The sequence below is a fragment of the Chlorocebus sabaeus genome, chromosome 16, assembly GCF_047675955.1.
Source record: "Chlorocebus sabaeus isolate Y175 chromosome 16, mChlSab1.0.hap1, whole genome shotgun sequence".
NCBI classification, from domain to species: domain Eukaryota; kingdom Metazoa; phylum Chordata; class Mammalia; order Primates; family Cercopithecidae; genus Chlorocebus; species Chlorocebus sabaeus.
In genome coordinates, this window is record NC_132919.1 from 2,873,674 (window position 1) to 2,892,710 (window position 19,037).

General features: G+C 52.8%; 1 protein-coding gene and 1 long non-coding RNA gene across 11 annotated transcripts in view; one reads left to right on the forward strand and one right to left on the reverse strand.

The window, feature by feature from the left end:
• RAP1GAP2 (RAP1 GTPase activating protein 2) overlaps window positions 1–19,037 on the forward strand; it is a 277,468-nt gene that overhangs the window by 157,736 nt on the left and 100,695 nt on the right. The window lies entirely within an intron of this gene.
• Window positions 1,853–18,184, reverse strand: LOC140708590 (uncharacterized). 2 transcript variants are annotated; one of them, XR_012088720.1, is made up of 3 exons: window positions 7,504–18,184; window positions 5,654–5,735; window positions 1,853–4,363 (listed from the first exon to the last, which is right to left on the reverse strand). It is a non-coding gene; the product is annotated as an uncharacterized lncRNA (long non-coding RNA). The 2 variants fall into 2 exon arrangements; XR_012088721.1 differs by having other exon boundaries at window positions 1,853–5,735; window positions 7,504–8,881; window positions 10,260–18,178.

A 19,037-nucleotide genomic window follows, 5' to 3' on the forward strand; every position in this document is an offset into this window, starting at 1 on the left:
AATAGGGATGTATTAGTCCTGTCTCGCATTGCTCTAAAGTAATACCTGAGACTGGATAATTTATAAAGAAAGGAGGTTTGGCCAGGTGTGGTGGCTCACACCTGTAATTCCAGCAATTTGGAAGGCTGAGGTGGGCGGATCATGAGGTCAAGAGTTCGAGACCAGCCTGGCCAATATGGTGAAACCCTGTTTCTACTAAAAATATAAAAATTAGTCAGGCATGGTGGCGGGCGCTTGTAATCCCAGCTACTCGGGAGGCTGAGGCAGGAGAATCACTTGAACCCGGGAGGTGGAGGTTGCAGTGAGTTGAGATCGTGCCATTGTACTCCAGCCTGGGCAATAGAGGGAGACTCGATCTAAAAAAAAAAAAAAAAAAAAAAAAAAAAAGGCAGTTTAACGGGCTCACAGTTCTGTAGGCTGTACCGGAAGTGTGATGCTGGCATCTGCTTGGCTGCTGGGGTGCCTCAGGAAACTTTTATTCATGACTGAAGGCGAAGCGGGAGGAGGCATGTCACGGGACCAGAACGGGAGCAAGGGAGCGAGGGAGGGTGCCGCACACTTTTAAACCAGATCTCATGAGAATTCACTCACAATGTCGAGGACAGCACCAGGAAGGGGATGGTGCTAAACCGTTCATGAGAAATCCACTCTGTGGGTCCAGTCAGCTCCCAGCAGGCCCCAGCTCCCGCACTGAGGGTTACAGTCTCACGTGAGATTTGGGCGGGGACACAAACGCAGACTATATCAAGGATAGTAAGAGTACCTGCCCTGTGTGGCTCTAGTGAAGATTAATTGAGGTGATATGCCTTTATCGCTTAGAACAGCGGTATGCAGTAAGTGCTACGTAAATATCAGTCATTATGATTCCTCCAAAAAACTGTGTTTCTGAAATGTGTGGAGAATAGCAATGCTTAGAGAGACCATCTGGGGGGAAGTACACCAGGTTTTCTGTGAATATCGTTTGTCAGGGTGCCCTGATTTCTGCCCTGCCAGGTGCCCGCAGCTGAGGGGCCTGTCTGTGGAATGAACAAGGATTGACATTTTGTGTGGGTGGCCCTACAGGAGCCTTGTGTATCAGACTCAAAACCCTGCCTGATAAATGTGGATGCCCTTGAGGGTCTTGGAAAAAGGCTAAAAACCAGGATCCAGCCCAGCATCTGAGCCAGACCTGGAGGAAGGAACATGTTTCTGAGTTGTGCTTCCAACTCTTGCCTTCTGAATCTCACCTAAACAGGGGTCCCCGGGGAGGGGAAGGGAGCAGAAAGAACCTGCAGGGTCGCCATCTTCATAAAGGTTTTTGGGACTGAGTCGAGACATGGGTAATTCGGGGTTGTGGAGAGGCCCGAAGCTGGCCTTGGAATATGTTTCATGAGCAGTTGTTTCTTTCCTTTCTCATTAGAAGTTTCTTTTTTTTTTTTTTTGAGACGGAGTCTTGCTTTGTATCCCGGGCTGGACTGCAGTGGCCGGGGCTCAGCTCACTGCAAGCTCTGCCTCCCGGGTTTACGCCATTCTCCTGCCTCAGCCTCCGGAGTAGCTGGGACTACAGGCGCCCGCCACCATGCCCGGCTAGTTTTTTGTATTTTTAGTAGAGACGGGGTTTCACCGTGTTAGCCAGGATGGTCTTGATCTCCTGACCTCGTGATCCGCCCGTCTCGGCCTCCCAAAGTGCTGGGATTACAGGCTTGAGCCACCGCGCCCGGCCAGAAGTTTCTTTCCTAAATCCTTTTGCCTGCAGCTGATATTAAAATGAATCTGTATCTCGGGGATAGATGCCGACCTTGTGGGGAGCACGAGAAAGTGGGGGGCAGGGCCTAAAAGCCATGGGGGGCCAGGCGGGGTACAGCTGCCCTTTCAGCCTGAGTGGCCCATGGTCTGGGAGTCTGGGCTGATGGTAAACGTGACCGGCTGCCAGGCCCTCCTTCCTTCCCTCTCTCTGTTTTCCTTTTCTCTTTTTTAATTTTTTTTTTATTTTTTGCGATGGAGTCTTGCTGTGTTGCCCAGGCTAGAGTGCAGTGGCACGATCTCGGCTCACTGCTACCTCCGCCTCCTGGGTTCAAGCCATTCTCCTACCTCAGCTTCCCAAGTAGCTGGGATTATAGGCACCCGCCACCACACCCGGCTAATTTTTATATTTTTAGTAGAGATGGGATTTTGCCATGTTGGCCAGGCTGGTCTCGAACTCTTGACCTCAGGTGATCCACTCGCCTCGGCCTCCCAAAGTGCTGGGATTACAGGCGTGAGCCACCACGTCTGGCCTCCTTTTTTCTTTTTGTTTGAGACAGGTTCTCTGTCACCCAGACTGGAGTGCAGTGGTTCGATCAGGGCTCACTGCAGCCTTGACCTTCTGGGCCCAAGCAGTCCTCCTACCTCAGCCTCCCAGGGAGCTGGGACCACAGGTGTGCACCACCACGCCCTGCTAGGCTTAAACAGATATGTATTTTTTAATTTGTAGAGGCGGGGTCTCCCTGTGTTCCCAGGCTGTCCTGTCCCTTTTCCTTGTGCTCTTCGCCTCTTTCTGCCTGTTGGTGAGGGCTCGGCTCTGGCTCACTTCGCTGGCGTTCAGAAGACTTATAGAGCACTTGGCATTCAGGGTGTCGCCCAGGGGATGCTCCCAGCGCCCCCCGCCCCGCCGCAGGCATCCCACCTGCCGTTGGAGGCCTGACCAGCCACCCCACCCCAGAACTTAGTCCCTGGGTCTGTGACGTCCCTGCCTGTTTTCAGGTCCTGCCTCCCCCACGGGATGGTGCTGGGTCTGGGTCTTGCCTCTTCCTGGGATTTAGAAACCAGCCGTGTGACATCGTGCAGTTCAGTCATCTTCTGTGAACCTCGGTTTCTTCATTTATAGAGCGGAGCTCACCCTGTAGGGTGACTGCAAGGATTACAGGAGGAAGCAGGCGGACAAGGGCTCCGTAAGGTGCCAGGCTTCCTGCAGGTGTCGAATATCAGCACATAATGGACACTAGTGGTTGTTATCATGGTCAATATGCCAAACACGCGTAGGGTGGTTCCGTTGATAATCCCGCTCTTCTTCTCTGCCAGCCACCATAGACTCTTCTCCACTGAGACTGGCTCAGCAGCGGGATGCCGCCAGATTCTGTGTTCTGACATCCACCCCCACCTGCTACCCCCATCCCTGAGTGTCATTTACCTGACACTCAAGCCTGCTGTGTCTGGGGCTTCAGACGCAAGTGGATGGTGGGTTCTGTGTTGCTTCCTGAAGGGATGTACCCTGCGTGGGTTCCTCCTGTGCGTGCCCCTCCTGCTGGCTTTTTGTCCCAGGGGCCCCCAGCAGATCTGTGCTCTTGGCTGAGTGTGGAGATGGAGTTTCAGGCCTTGGGGGTAGATTTGATTCCTAGGGTTGCTAGAGCAAATTGCTATGAACTTGATGGGTTGAAATAAAAGGATAAAAGGAATTTCTTTTCTTTTCTTTCTTTCTTTCTTTTTTTTTTTTTGGGACAGAGTCTCACTCTGTCACCCAGGCTGGAGTGCAGTGGCGTGATCTTGGCTCACGGCACCTTCTGCCTCCTGGGTTCAAGTAATTCTCCTGCCTCAGCCTCCCAAGCAGCTGGGATTACAGACACCAGCCACCACACTCGGCTAATTTTTTGCATTTTTAGTAGAGATGGTGTTTCGCCACGTTGGCCAGGCTGGTCTTGAACTCCTGATCTCAGGTGATCCACCCGCCTCAGCCCCCCAAAGTCCTGGGATTACAGGCATGAGCCACCGTACCCGGCCAGGAATTTATTTTCTCACAGCTCTAGAGGCCAGAAGTCTGGAATTAAGGTGTTAGCAGGGCCGTGCTCCCACCAGAGGCTCCAGGGGAAGCTCTTGCCTGTCTCTTCCAGCGCCTGGTGGCTCCAGGCCCGTCTCTGGCTGGGGGCTCTGCCCTCTGTCTCTGTCTTCTTCATGTGGCTCCCTCCTCTCCTCCCTGGGGGTCTCTCCTCTGTGTGTCTCTTTTAAGACATTTGTCTTTGGATTTAGAGCCCACCCCGGTAATCCAGAATGATCTCGTCTCAAACTCCTTCGTATCTTAAAATTATATCTGTTATCTCAGTCTCTTCTGACTGTCACAACAAAATACTTTAGACTTGGTCATTTACCAACAATAGCCATTTATTTCTCACCATGCTGGAGGCCGGGAAATCCCAGATGGAGGCTCCCGGAGACTCACTGATGAAGGCCCACATTCTGCGTCTAAGATGACACCTTCTTGCAGCGTGCTCGCAGGGAGGAAGGCGGAAGTCGGACGGCAGGGACTCCCTCGTCCCCCAGGCCTTCTATGAGGATGTTAATCCCATTGCCGAGGGTGGAACCTTTATTACCTGGTCTCACTTCCCCAGACCTCGCCTTCTCATACCGTCACCTTGGGAGGGACACGTGCATTCAGACTGCAGCATGGGCGAAGACCCTTTTTCCGCATAAGGTTACACGCTCAGGTTCCTGGATACATACGTATCTTTTTGGAGGCTACCATTACGGGGTCAGGGCTGCCCTCTCCTGGGAGCTCCTGGGGGGAGCTTGGAGAGGCTCTGAGCTCTGCCAGCACCTGCTCCTCTTTGTGTAGTTGAATGTCATTCAGGTGAGACTGCAAGGGTGTGTGTGTGAGGTACAGGGTGTGGGGCTGGGAGGACCCGGTGCAGCTCCAGCTCACACAAATGGGGCAGAGCATGACCTTCCCACCCCTGCTGCTCCAGGACCTGGTACATATGGGGCCCATGGCAGGTGCTTCATAAACACTTAGTAGTTGGTACTTAATAAATACTCACAATAGGGTATCAATGAATCCTCATTGATTGATCCAGCCTTAAGGATGTGGCAATGAACAAAAAAGCGCCCAATATCTTCCTTTCCTTCCCTTTCCCTTTCCCTTTCCCTGACGGAAATTTGCTGATGTTGCCAGGCTGGAGTGCAGTGGCGCAATCTCGGCTCACTGCAACCTCCTCGTCCCGGATTCAAGCGATCCTCCTGCCTCAGCCTCCCGAGCCACTGGGACTACAGGCACGTGCCACCACGCCCAGTTAATTTTTGTATTTTTAGTAGAGACGGGGTTTCACCATGTTGGCTAGGCTGGTCTCGAACTCCTGACTTTGTGATCTGCCCTCCTCGGCATCCCAAAATGCTGGAGTTACAGGCGTGAGCCACCGTACCTGGCCTTTTTTTTTTTTTTTTTTCTGAGGCAGAGTCTCACTCTGTTGCCCAGGTTGGCGTGCAGTGGTGCAATCTTGACTCACTGCAACCTCTGCCTCCCGGGCTCCAGAGATTCTCCTGCCTCAGCTGGAGTGGCTGGGATTACAGACGCACACCACCACGCCTGGCTAATTTTTTTTTTGTATTTTTCATAGAGACTGGGTTTCACCATGTTGCCAGGCTGGTCTCAAACTCCTGACCTCAGGTGATCTACCCACCTCAGCCTCCCAAAGTGCTGGGATGACAGGCATGAGCCAACGTGCCCAGCTGTTTTCTTCGATAATTTTTATAAGACTTTTTTTTGTGTGTGTTCAAATAACCAGCAAATATGAAACACCCCAGACAATTTTAAATAAAATGATATATGCTTATTATAAAGTTAAAGCAATCGTAAAGTACAGAGAAAATTAAAAAAATGAATAATGTCCTCATAATAATCCTACCATCCAGAAGTATCCATTCTTACCATTTGCTAATCGTCCAGACATCTTGGCATTGTACACATAGATAGAGGCACACATAAATGAGATCACACTGTTTGTGCTCCTCTGTAATAAAGAGAGTTAAATTCAATTTTCCTTGCATTAACCAGTGAAAAAGAAATAAACAAGTGGCTCAGAAGGAGTTGCTGAAGTTTAGAGAAATGTTTCCTCTCTGTAAGAGATATTAATTTCTCTAAGAGGGCCGGGCGCGGTGGCTCAAGCCTGTAATCCCAGCACTTTGGGAGGCTGAGACGGGCAGATCACGAGGTCAGGAGATCGAGACCATCCTGGCTAACACGGTGAAACCCCGTCTCTACTAAAAAATACAAAAAACTAGCCGGGCGAAGTGGTGGGCGCCTGTAGTCCCAGCTACTTGGGAGGCTGAGGCAGGAGAATGGCGTGAACCTGGGAGGCGGAGCTTGCAGTGAGCTGAGATCCGGTCACTGCACTCCAGCCTGGGCGACAGAGCGAGACTCCGTCTCAAAAAAAAAAAAAAAAATTTCTCTAGGAGTTCTCTGACAGTGAGGAAAAAGATTATGATAAAAAGAACCAAGCCTTTGGGGTAGAGATACTAATTTTAAAAGATAATTTCAACTTTAAACACAGAGTTTGGCTCCCCGCTTTCAATATGAGAGTCAGATGATTTTAGAGGAAAGAGGGTGCAGCCTGGGAACTTTGAGAATGCTCCATTTTTATTTTTATTTTTATTTTTATTTTTATTTTTATTTGAGATGGAGCCTCCCTCTGTCTCCCAGGCTGGAGTGCAGTGGCGCCATCTCGGCTCACTGCAAGCTCTGCCTCCCGGGTTCACGCCATTCTCCTGCCTCAACTTCCCAAGTAGCTGGGACTACAGGCACCCGCCACCACGTCTGGCTAATTTTTTTGTATTTTCAGTAAAGACGGGGTTTCGCCGTGTTAGCCAGGATGGTCTCGATCTCCTGACCTCATGATCCGCCCGTCTCAGCCTCCCAAAGTGCTGGGATTCCAGGCGTGAGCCACCGCGCCCGGCCGAGAGTGCTTTTGAGGGGAGCTGCTGTTCTTAGAAGAGCAGGCTGAGTAACAAGGTCTGCACCTCCAGACGCCTGGAGGGAGTGTTCCGAGCTGTGGCTCAGTTACACATGGGAATGAAGCAGAGCACATCTCCGGAGTGAATGCGGCTCAGTTACATGAGCGAATAGGGTTTGTTAGCAAGTGACACGGCTGAGCTGATTGGATCTGGCCGCAGGACTGAGAAATTTCTGAAGTGTCAGATGTTAATAGGATGGCTGGGGCTGGTTGTCTCTACACGGGAAGCCAGAAGTGGGGGTGGATGGCTGGGTGCCGTCATCTGCTGTAGAGGAGGAATTTGGGAGAAAGGAAATTGGAGGTGGGGAGGGGAAAAGAGGGAAGGAGGGAAGGAGGGTAGAAGATGGAGAAGAGAGGCCAGTGGCATTGGAGGTGGAGGGGGAAAGAGGAATGAGATGGGGCTGGTGGAGGAGTTGGGTTTGCTTCATCGAGGATCACACATTGGTGGGGTGGGCTGAGTTTGTTTTCAAATATGTTTTGTTTGGCCAATGTGATGTTAAAAAAATATTTCAATACTCTTTAGGGGGAATGTCCCCTCCCCAGTCCTGTTTAGTCTTGGAGCCTATATCCTCTCTGGCCCCTGAAGGCGTCTGGGTTTGAGACCTTCGCCAGATGACCTGTGGCTCTTTCTAGAGCTCTTTCCTCCCAGGGGGTAGTCCTGGTGGGTGGCCCAGGCTCAGAGGAGACCAGAATTGCATCTCATGTCAGAGATGCCATGGGGATCAGGAGAACTCTGAGAATGAGGTTAGATCCCCAGTGGCGCCCTAACCTCATCCTGCTGTGGATTCCAGATGTGGTTCGGGACTGTATGTGAGTGCCCCTTGGCGGTGGTCAGTTCTGTGGTCCGGAGAGCTGGGCTGTGGGAGACAGGAGGCAGGAGCTGTGGTTCTTGTCTGCTTGGCCTCATGCTTGGTGACTCTTGGTTGAACCGGGAAGATGTGATCTCTGTTCTTTGAAGGCGTAACGGCTGTGAGGAGGCAAGAACCACAGAAACCCTCCTCCGAAAGTGATGCAAGATAAGCCATTTGCACACTGCTATAAAGAAATACTTCATAGCAATATAGATATAAGAAATACCAGAGACTGGGTAATTTATAAAGAAAGAGGTTTAATTGACTCACGGTTCTGTATGGCTGGGGGAGGCCTCAGGAAACTTACAATCATGAAGGAGAAGCAAGTGCCTTCTTCACAAGGCGGCAGGAAAGAGAAGAGGGAAGGAGGAGCTTCCAGACACCTAAACCCATCAGTTCTCATGAGAACTCACTCACTGTCATGAGAACAGCCTGGGGAAGACCGCCCCCATGATCCAATCCTCCGCACGTGGGGATTACAGTTGGAGATGAGGTTTGGGTGGGGACACAGAGCCACACCAGTGCCAGGGTAAGCTGAAAAGGTCAGGAATTCCTTGGATGGTGCTCTCCCTGCCGTTTCTCTAAGAGGAGGTTGATTCTGGGGTTCGGAAGGTATTTCCAGGCCACAGAGCTCAGAGTGAGTTCTTCAAACACCAGCATGGAAAAGCAGAAAGCAGAGGCCAGCAGCCCTGGTCAGATCTGGGGAGCAGGAAGGTGGGTCCGCAAAGCCTGGGGAGGGTCCAGTCAGCGTGGGGCCGGCCCAGGTTAGGAACCTGGTCAGGCCGGGCGTGGTGGCTCATGCCTGTAATCCCAGCACTTTGGGAGACTGAGGCAGGTGGATCACCTGAGGTCAGGAGTTTGAAACCAACCTGGCCAACAGGGTGAAAGCCCCGTTGCTACTAAAAATACAAAAATTAGCCAGGCATGGTGACGGTTGTCAGTAATCCCAGCTACGCGGCAGAGTGAGGCAGGAGAATTGCTTGAACCTGGGAGGCAGAGGTTGCAGTGAGCCGAGATCGTGCCTGGGCAACAGAGCAAACCTCTGTCTCAAAAAAAAAAAAAAAAAAAAAAAAAGGATCCTGGTCAGAGCAGAGCAAGGCTGAGCCCCAGGGATAACTGAGCTTAGTGTTATTCATAGAGGCAGGAGCCAGGAAGCCCAGGCCTCCTGGCCCATTGGTCCAGCCTGACTTGGCGTGGACAGCCCTACCTGCACGGGCAGTGCCCTCATCCTCTTCACACGGCATGGTCTCTACAACCCATTTGGCAGCCTTTCTCCTTGCTGCGTGAGTCCTGGACCTGGTGGAAGTCAGGAGTGTACACTTGGTTTCTTGAGGAGCAGCTCAGAGCTTCAAGGCAGTTACAACGATAAAACTCAGCACACACTGTGAATCTGCACCCCAGAGCATTGCGGTTTTGAGGATGGGAGTCAGGCGAGCAGTTCAGAGGCGCAGTGCCAGAGTGTCACAGTTCCTCCTTCCCCCACAGCCAGCTTGTCCTTGCGTCTGTCAGGAGGTTTCTGTTAGTTTCTTATGGCTGCTGTCACAAATGGCCACACACTTAGTGGCTTAAGACAACACATATCTATCACCTTACAGTTCTGAGGTGAGAAGTATGGAATGGGTGTCACTGGCATCAAATCAAGATATTGCCAGGGGTGGGCGCTGTGGCTCACGCCTGCAATCCCAGCACTTTGGGAGGCCAAGGCAGGCGGATCACCTGAGGTCAAGAGTTTGAGACCAGCCTGGCCAACACGGTGAAACCCTGTCTCTGCTAAAAATACAAAAATTAACTGGGCGTGGTGGTGCCTGCCTGTAGTCCCAGCTACTTGGGAGGTTGAGTTAGGAGAATCTCTTGAACCCAGGAGGTGGAGGTTGCAGTGAGCTGAGATCGTACCATTACACTCCAGCCTGGGTGACAGAGCGAGACTCTGTCTCTTAAAAACAACAACAAAAAGACATTGCCAGGGCTGCATTCCCTCTGTAGGCTCCAGGGGACAATCTATCCTCTTGTCTTGTCAGCTCCTAGAAGGCCACCTGTATTCTGGCCCCATACCTCTGTTTTCAAGGCTGGCCACGCTGGAGCACGTCTTTCTCACACCGCCGTCTCTCTGATACCCTCTCTTCTGCCTCCTCATTACAAAGACTCTTTCGATTACACTGGGCGGACCTGGATCATCCAGGCCCCTCTTCCCATCCCAGGGGCAGCTGACTGGCAGCCTTAATTCTAGCCGCAACCTGAACTCCCCCTTGCCACGTAACCTCACACATTCCCAGGTTTCGGGGATTGGGACAAGGGCACCTCCGGGTGAGTGTTGGGGGGCATTATTTGGCCTAACACAAGGACCCACCTTCATGGACTTTGTTTAGACCTGGGTACTCGTCTGTGAAACGGGCATCTCTGCCTGCTTCCTAGAGGAAATGCTAGCCGGCCCACCGCATAGCTGGCCTTCCCTCTGTGGGATTCCGTGGTTCGGGACTAATTCTTCACCTGCCTGATCTCGTTGTTCTGCGAGCCCGTGACTGATGATATGGTATCAGATATCCTTGCCCTGATCCCACGACCATAGGACTTGAAGGGCGGGGATGGCATATGTGTCTTAGCATTTCCACAGAGAGAAGAGGGACACAGCACACATGTTGCCAGCCTAGAGGACCTACGACCTTGGTTTCGTTACCTTGAGTCCTCTGCTCGCTGATCCCCCAGCCACGGGTGCAAAAGCCACCACTCACTCCCTGAGAGGGGAAGAAGAAAAGACACACGTTAAACTTTGCCCAGCTGTGATTTGGACCTGCCCGATTTTACTTGAAAGAAGGTGCCATTGTCTGCTTCCCATTCACACGTTGCCACCTTCCTCCCATCTAACCCGAATCTTTCCTGTTGCAATTTCAGCCCGCTGGCTCTCTGTGCGGCCGGCGGGGAAATAGCAAAGCCGGCTCCCACATTGATAATGACACCTAATCCTGCAATCTGCTTCCATCCGGTTCTAATCACGCCCCTGCTTTCATTCCCAGGAGCAGGGGCACCCTCTGTTTCGTCCTGACAAAGTGGACTGTCCATGGTTGACAGCCTGCGGGTCTGGGGTCGCCTGGAGGTGAGGGTGGGAAGGTGTGGGAGGGGAGGGAGGCACTGCCTTCTGCTCAGACGAGCAGCGTGTAGATAACCCTCGCCAGGTGACCTGCCTGGCACGGAAAGTCCCCCCTCCTGGTCCCCCAGGTCAGATAGCGTTGCCTGGCTACGGGGCAGTCAGTGAGGCTCCGGCAGGACGAGTAAACAGGCACACATGTTTAAAATTCAATATCACTGGCGGGCAAACACTCCAGCAGCGCCTTCCAGCCCACCGATAATCTCTAATTCTCCTCGCTCGATGCGTGCGGGGGCCTTGCACCAAGACCCAGATGGTCTCTTCTGGGAATTGGTCATCAGCTGTTGTGAGGGATGGGGAGTGGGGGGGCCCATTATAGCCTCAGCCTTATGCAGACTATCATCCCGATCGCTCTGGGCAGGCTCCCGAGAGACTCTGGGGCTGGTCTGGATTCACTGGCTGGATGGAGCTTCCAGGGTGGGGAGCTGCCTGGGTTCAGTGGCTCACACCTGTAATCCCAGCACTTTGGGAAGCTGAGGCAGGAGAATTGTTTGAAGCCAGGAGTTTGAGACCAGCCTGGGCAACAGAGCAAGACCCCGTCTCTAAAAAACAAAAACTAACTGGGCATGGAGGTGCACACCTGTAGTCCCAACTACTTGGGAGGCTGAGGTGGCAGGATCCTTGGAACCCAGGCATTTGAGACTGCAGTGAACCATGATGGCGCCACTGTACTCCAGCCTGGGCGACAGAGTGAGACTCCATCTCAAGCAGGAAAAAAAAAGGGCAGGGGAAGCTCATGCAGATTTCTGTCTGCCTTGGGCTGCAAAGAGGCTGTGGAAGGGGCAGGGCCTGCGGAGGGTGTGCCTGGGCACCTGGCACAGGCGATGAATGAGGGCTGGAATCTGGCAATCCACTGGCCCCGCCAGGTATCTGTGATGGGCGGCATTTATTAAGAGGAAGGGGCGCCCCATCTGGAGGGTGGGAGAAGGTAGGCCAGCCTCCTCTTTGCTGGAGGTGCCACATGGCTTCCTGGGGCATCTCCCGGGGCACTTGGTGAGCTGGTTCCTAGTAAAGTCATTCCTGATAGGGATCGTTTGGCATCAACACGGGGAGCAGGTGAGGGTGACTGTTTTCCGTACATGTGCCTCATGCTTGCCCTCTTCCATTGCTTAGGCTTCCTCCCCTTCCCTGGCTTTTATGTTCAAGGCCAGGTTATGCCCCTGGTAGCAAAGACCCCAGGACTGCCCTGCCCCACGAAGGCAGTGGGCTCCTTCCTGGGTACACTGTTTTCCAGAGGCAGCCCCGATCCAGGCTGCCTGATAGTTCCAGGAGACGACGGTCCTGAGGGTGTGTGCCCAGCCTGAGCCTTGTAGGTTCAACCCAGATCACCAGTGCACCCCCCTTCTCCAGTAGACATGGCCTGTCCTTCAGGCCTGAGGGGACAGGGCCAGATGAGCAGACTCGTCACTCCCAGGGCCCCCTGCTCACCCTTCCCTCTGAGTAGCTGTGTGGCCAAAGGACCTCCTAGTTTAGTACCTTGGGGTCACAGTGTGTCACCTGCCATGTGTAGCACAGAAAGGCTCCTGGAAGGGTGTCTGGGACTGTAAGAGGCCAGGACTCTCTTCGCGATGGATCTACCTTGCAGTCAAATGCTTCAGCCTCATCCGTCGCTGGCTGGGAGATGACCGGGAGCCGGATTGCCCCAGCTGTGGGTCTAGACCTTCCCACAATGGCTCACCAGGCCCTCTTGTGGCCAATACCATCAGTACCAGATGGGAGCCTGTGGCTGGGGCTGGGGGTCTGGGGAGGGGTGACAAGTCCACCAGCTGCTCACTGTGCTAGCTGGGTAGACCCAGAGGGTCAGGCGGCCAGGAACTCGGACCCTGCCCCGTATCCACTGCCAGCCTCAGTGCTCAGGTGCCCTGGAGACCTCATTAGACCAGGCCTGAGTGGGGCTGTGGCAGCTTCCTCACCCGGAGTGGGAGCTTCTGCTACTTGCCCTGCATTTCCTGCGTCGCAGGCTCATCCAGTGTTTCGGTCTTGCCTGGCCTGCAGCTTCAGCCCGAGGTCTGCAAGGCAGCACCAGCTCTCGGAGCCAGGTGGGAATGCCACTTCAAACACACGCACAGAGGCATCGATCTCTTTTGGTAGAAAAGCAGTTGGATTGTAAGAAAAAGACTGAGGTCTCTAACATATCCTCCTTTACTCTGTGTGCCTCTTGTGCTGCCTGTGTGCTTGAGTGGGGGACCACGGGACAGGCAAATTAGAAACTGCACAAAACCAAAACAAAAGGAAAAGAAAACCAAATCGAAACAAAGAAATAAAATATAAAACAAAACAGAAGAGCTGGGCGCGGTGGCTCACGCCTGTAATGCCAGCACTTTGGGAGGCTGACGCGGGCAGATCACTTGAGGTCAGGAGTTTGAGACCAGCCTGGCCCACGTGGTGAAACTTCATCTTTACCAAACGTACCAAAAAACTAGCCAGGCCTGGCACGCCCTGTAATCTCAGCTACTTGGGAGGCTGAGGCAGGAGAATTGCTTGAACCTGGGAGGCAGAGGCTGCAGTGAGCTGAGATCACGCCCTTGCACTCTGGCCTGGGTGACAGAGTGAGACTCCGTCTCCAAAAAAAAAAAAAAAAAAAAAGGAAGAGAAACCACAACAGATGATAACTCTTCGTGGCAGGAGGGTGTGTACAGCTGAGCCATGGTCCCCGCCTTTTGGACTGATAAACCTGGCTGAGGACTAGGTGTGTATGTTTGCCAGGAGTGAGTGTTTCTTGAGTGTGTGTGTGTGTCCGGTGAACGTGACTGTGAATGTTTTGGGTAGTTCTGTGTCGTATCAGGTGTTTCGGACATCTGTTTGGGGGTGAGTATTGTGGGACACCACGTTGGTGTGAATGTATCTGCAGTTGAGTGATTCCCCCAGCCAGGACAGCGGGGCTGGGAAGGACAGCCCAGTGCCCTACCCCAACCTCGTTAGGGCCTCCGTTTGCCCCAGCACCCCCGTCATCAGCCCCAGCTGGCAAAAGGGGGTGGGGCAATCGTGTTATTTAACATATGGCTCATAGGGAAGAGAGCTGTTTCGTATTAAAGCCCCCACGTAGTTGTTCATGTATAATTAGGCTGTAGGAGCCTGGGGACTGACTGACTGTTGGAATCACTCGGGACCGAAGCACTTATTTAAGTAATCATGAAGTGGAAGATGGGAAAGGAACAGCACATGCAATTTGCAGACGTCCCCTCTTCCTGCAGGTCAGCCTGCAATGAAACTCCCAGCAAGTGAGGAGGCTGGGGCCTTGCTCAGCCTTCCTCTTCCCTCTGGTGAGGGGAAGGGTGGGTTGGGGTCTTTGAAGGGATGCTGGGGCTGAGTTGGGGTTATGGAGATGGTATCTCTCAGGCACATCAGAAGCACAAGCCCCCCAAATTTCCAGCTTCTCATGACTCCTTTTCTGACACCGCCCTTTACTCAGTGCAATCCAGCAGCACAAAGATATATAATGATATATTCAGTTCTCAGTCCAGCACGTTTGATGAACACCTGCTCTGCACTAGGCCAGGGACGGCTCCGGCGAAGTCCCAGTAATCCATTGTCCCAGGTGGAGGAGGATGTTAACGGGAAGAGCCCAGATAATTGAAATTCTGGTTTAGCTCATCTGTAAATCTGCTTTAGCTGCTGCTGATGTGGGTATGGGGGATGGGACACTGTTTTCCTCCTTTGCGCTGAAGTGGAGGCTGCCTGGCTGGGGGTCTCCAGGAAGGAGGTGCTGGAGCGGCCAAGTTCTGGAGCAGTGAAGGCTGCTAGTGGTGACGGGGCACCCCATGGTCTCTCTGGGGGACAACTGCAGTCCCAGTGGAGGAGGAAGGAGAGTGGCCAACTGCACACCCCATAACAAGTGTGGGACCTGGAGCACAGGGAGAGGAGAGGGAGGAAGGGTAGTCGGTGTGTGGTGTGTGTCTTGGCATATGATGCCTCTCACTTCGGAAATTCTGTGAGGTTGCATCCTTTTTATTATTTATTATTTATTTATATATTTTTTTGAAACAGAGTCTTACTCTGTCACCCAGGCTGGAGTACAGTGGTGCGATCTCGGCTCGCTGCAAGCCCCACCTCCTGGGTTCACGCCATTCTCCTACCTCAGCCTCCCGAGTAGCTGGGACTACAGGTGCCCGCCACCACGCCCAGCTAGTTTTTTTTTTTTTTTTGCATTTTTAGTAGAGACGGGGTTTCACCGTGTTAGCCAGGATGGTCTTGATCTCCTGACCTCGTGATCCGCCTGCCTCAGCCTCCCAAAGTGCTGGGATTACAGGCGTGAGCCACCGCGCCCGGTGTATTTTTTATTTTTTTTTGTAAATACAACGAGAGCAGCAGGGTTGCAACTTTTGATTCAGTCTGATTTGCACAGCCCTGGGAGTGAGTTGGACAGTGAGAATAGATAGAGAATCTTTGTTCTGGAGATGCGTGAAGTGAGCTGTGGGTCCTAGCCAAGTTACTGGCAGGACTAGGCCACCCTCCTCCGTGCCTGCTGAGTTCATGGTCCCCTGAGATGTTGCTGGACTCTGTCCAGAGGGGTGGGGGAGATGGAAGGGGAGCTCAGGCAGGAGACAGCGTTTGAGATAAAGAGTCAGGCGTTCGAGACCAGCCTGACCAACACGGTGAAACTCCGTCTCTACTAAAAATACAGCAAAATTAGCCGGGTGCAGTGGTGGGCACCTGTAGTCCCAGCTACTGGGGAGGCTGAGGCAGGAGAATGGCGAAAACCCGGGAGGCGGAGCTTGCAGTGAGCTGAGATCACGCCACTGCACTCCAGCCTGGGCGACAGAGCAAGACTCCGTCTCAAAAAAAAAAAAAAAAAAAAAAAAAGGAGAACAGGGACCGCCGGCAGGGTGCGGGTTCCACATCTGCTCTGTGATGTGTTCCCTCTGGATGGGCAAACCCAGAAGCTTCTTCAGCCCCTTTCCTCCTCCAGGCACAGGTTGAGGCTGGAATTGAGGGATCTAGAGTGCCGGGTTCTCAACACTTGCTTGACGGAGGGGAGGAGGCCCAGTGTCCCCACGTGCAGGGCAGCATGGCTGTGGCTTCCCTCCTCCACCAGCCAGTCAGACAGTGGGCAGGAGAGGGCGGGAAGAGAGAAGGGCGAGTGGAAGGAAATGGACTTGTGTAGGCGGGTGAGCAAGTTGGAAAGTGCCTGGTGTAGAGAGGAACCTTGCGTGGGGGGCAGAGACCACTGTGGAGTGAGGGAGGGGGCCAGCCGTGCCTCTGACACAGCCAGACAGCTGCCTGCCAGGGCCAGTTAGGAGAGGGTACAAGCTGCAGAGCCCACGGCACTTTGCATTTTCCAGGGACAAGGAAGCTTGGAGGGAAGCAGAGATTTTCCATGAGGCCAACACCTCCCTTTTCTCCCACCCTCTCAGCCTGGGGGCTCTTTATTCCCATTCTTCAGAGAGAGACACGGCTGCGGGGGAGACTGATGCCAAACCAGACCCCTGCTCGCTTTCCTGCCTCTAGGCCTTTGCCTGGGCTGTTGCCCCTCCTAGAATGCCTAACCCTCTGGTTGACCCTGTTACAGAGCTGGCAAGGTCAGTCTTGAATAACCTGATGAGATTTCCAGAGCTGCTTTTTTCCAGTTCCCCCACCAAGAGGCTTAGACCTGAAGCTGAGCCTCACTTTGGGGGAAAGACTGGGAAGTTTCAGGTTGAGGACCGGAACAGGACCAGGAGCTTGGCCAGCTGACGCTGCAAAGCCTGCCTCGGAGAGTCTCTGTGACGTAGGAACCTTGCGCCTTAACCAGCGCTGGCAGCTTGGAAGCAGGAGCTCCAGTTGTTTCCTGGAAAATGGGGCCGATTACCCCAAGGCAGCCACATTCTTACAGATCCTCTTGCAAATACCCACAGGGTCACCTGACTTTGCTCGTAGCCATGGATGGCATCCGTCATCCATGCCTCGTCTTTATGCTGTTTATACTTTAGGTTGGTTCAGTACTTGACTGTTTACAAAGCACTTTTTTTTTTTTTTTTTTGAGACAGAGTCTCGCTCTGTCACCCAGGCTGGAGTGCGATGGTGCGATCTCGGCTCACTGCAACCTCCGCCTCCTGGGTTTGAGCGATTCTCCTGCCTCAGGCTTCTGAGTAGCGGGGACTACAGGCATGCGCCACCACGCTTGGCTAATTTTTGTATTTTTGGTAGAGATAGGGTTTCACCATGTTGACCAGGCTGGTCCTGAACTCCTGACCTTAGATGATCCGCCCACCTCGGCCTCCCAAAGTGCTGGGGCGTGAGCCACCGCACCTGGCCTTATAAAGCACTTTCTTGAACTCTTCTGGTTCTTGCAGAAGAGAAGAATGATTTCCCCATTGTGCAGAAGAGAAAATGAAATACTCCTTTTAGCCAGCGGGTAAGACACAAACCTGAGTCTTGAGATTTCAAATCCAGTGTTCTTTCCATTACCCCAAGACATAATTACTGAGTACAAATAATTACTGAGTGTCTACTACTGTATTTCATTGCTTCTGAGACACTTTCTTCCTTCTCATTTAACAACTCTGAAATCAGGAGGCATGTCATAAGCAAAAGCACACCATAATGTGTAATTGGAAACATTTTTGCTTTCTTAGTGGAGCACAAAATAATGTGTACCTGACCGTGGATGTCCTTTAAGAGTTGATTAAATCTGGTGTGTGCACAACTGTGGTGTGTGTAAATATGGCTTCTGCCTGCAAGGTGTGCAGTGTAGAGGAAAGATCAGTCTTAGCTATTCGTGTGAAACAGAATATGACGCCTACCAAAACCAGCTCAAGTGCCACGGGAATTCCGGCTGAGGGGCTTCAGAAAAGCTTTAGGGAAGACGGGTGGGATTTGGTGTCTCAGCATCCTGTTCCATCTGTATCAACCAGCTGATTTAGACAACAGACCCGAGCCCTGCCAGTGTGGAGGCTCCAAACTTGGACCCTGGAGGCTGACTACGGGTTTGCATTGCCTGTTGTTCTAGATGTTTAACTCTCAGCCGCGGTTTTCTCAATGACAGAGTGGCTGTAATGATAGTGCTTGCCTCACAGGTGGTTGTGAGGATCAGATAAGAGAACATAGTCAGGCCGGGCGCAGTGGCTCACACCTGTAATCCCAGCACTTTGGGAGGCCATGGCAGGTGAATCACCTGAGATCAGGAGTTCAAGACCAGCCTGACCAACATGGTGAAACCCTGTCTCTACTAAATACAAAAAATTAGCTGGGTGTGGTGGCAGGTGCCTGTAATCGCACCTACTTGGGAGGCTGAGGCAGGAGAATTGCTTGAACCTGGTAGGTGGAGGTTGCAGTGAGCTGAGATTGTGCCATTGCACTCCAACCTGGGCAACAAGAGTGAAACTCTGTCTCTCTCTCTCACACACACACACACACACACAAAAGAACGTGCTGGCCGGGCGTGGTGGCTCAAGCCTGTAATCCCAGCACTTTGGGAGGCCAAGACAGGTGGATCACGAGGTCAGGAGATCGAGACCATCCTGGCTAACACGGTGAAACCCTGTCTCTACTAAAAAATACAAAAAACTAGCCGGGCGAGGTGGCGGGCGCCTGTAGTCCCAGCTACTCGGGAGGCTGAGGCAGGAGAATGGCATGGACCCGGGAGGCGGAGCTTGTAAGTGAGCTGAGATCCGGCCATTGCACTCCAGTCTGGGCGACAAAGCGAGACTCTGTCTCAACAACAACAACAACAACAACAAAAAGAACATCCCACATCTTTAGTCAAGGGTCTGACAGATAGAGTGAGAGCTCAATAAATGTCACCCCCCTGCCCCCATCCTGAAATTGATTCTGTAAATCCAGTACATGCAGAGCCGACAGACATTTGTTGGTCGGTCGCTGGTGCAATGTCAAGCACGTTCACATTTGTGGTCTCATTTGATCTCTGGAAGTGCCGGAGGGTGGGGATCATCACTCCAGTGTCACAAAGGAGGCAAGTGAGGCACGAGGCCTCACAGCTGGCCGGTGGCCGGGCTGGGATTCGGAGGCTGGTCTGTCTGATTCTCGGTGCCGTGCTCTCTTCACCGGACTGCAGCTGCTGACGAAAAACCACAAGCAAGGAAGGAAAGGCGGCCGATCTGGCGGGCTTGGTCCAGCCGGGGTATTTTATAAATGAATGATCACGGCTGGGCATCCTTAATTGTGGGGTTTCTGGTTTCGAGAGAAGAGAGGTCTCATTCAGAGGTTCAGGAGGAACATGACAGCGGGGAAATGTGTGCAGACCGCCATCTCCTCTCCCTGTCTCCACCTCCCGTGGCTGGTGGCCAGTTTTGCCTCCTAGGTACTATTTGTCTCGCTGGCCTTCATGCCTTGTTCTTTGCTTGGTTGCCTCTGGGACTCCCTCTCTTGGCT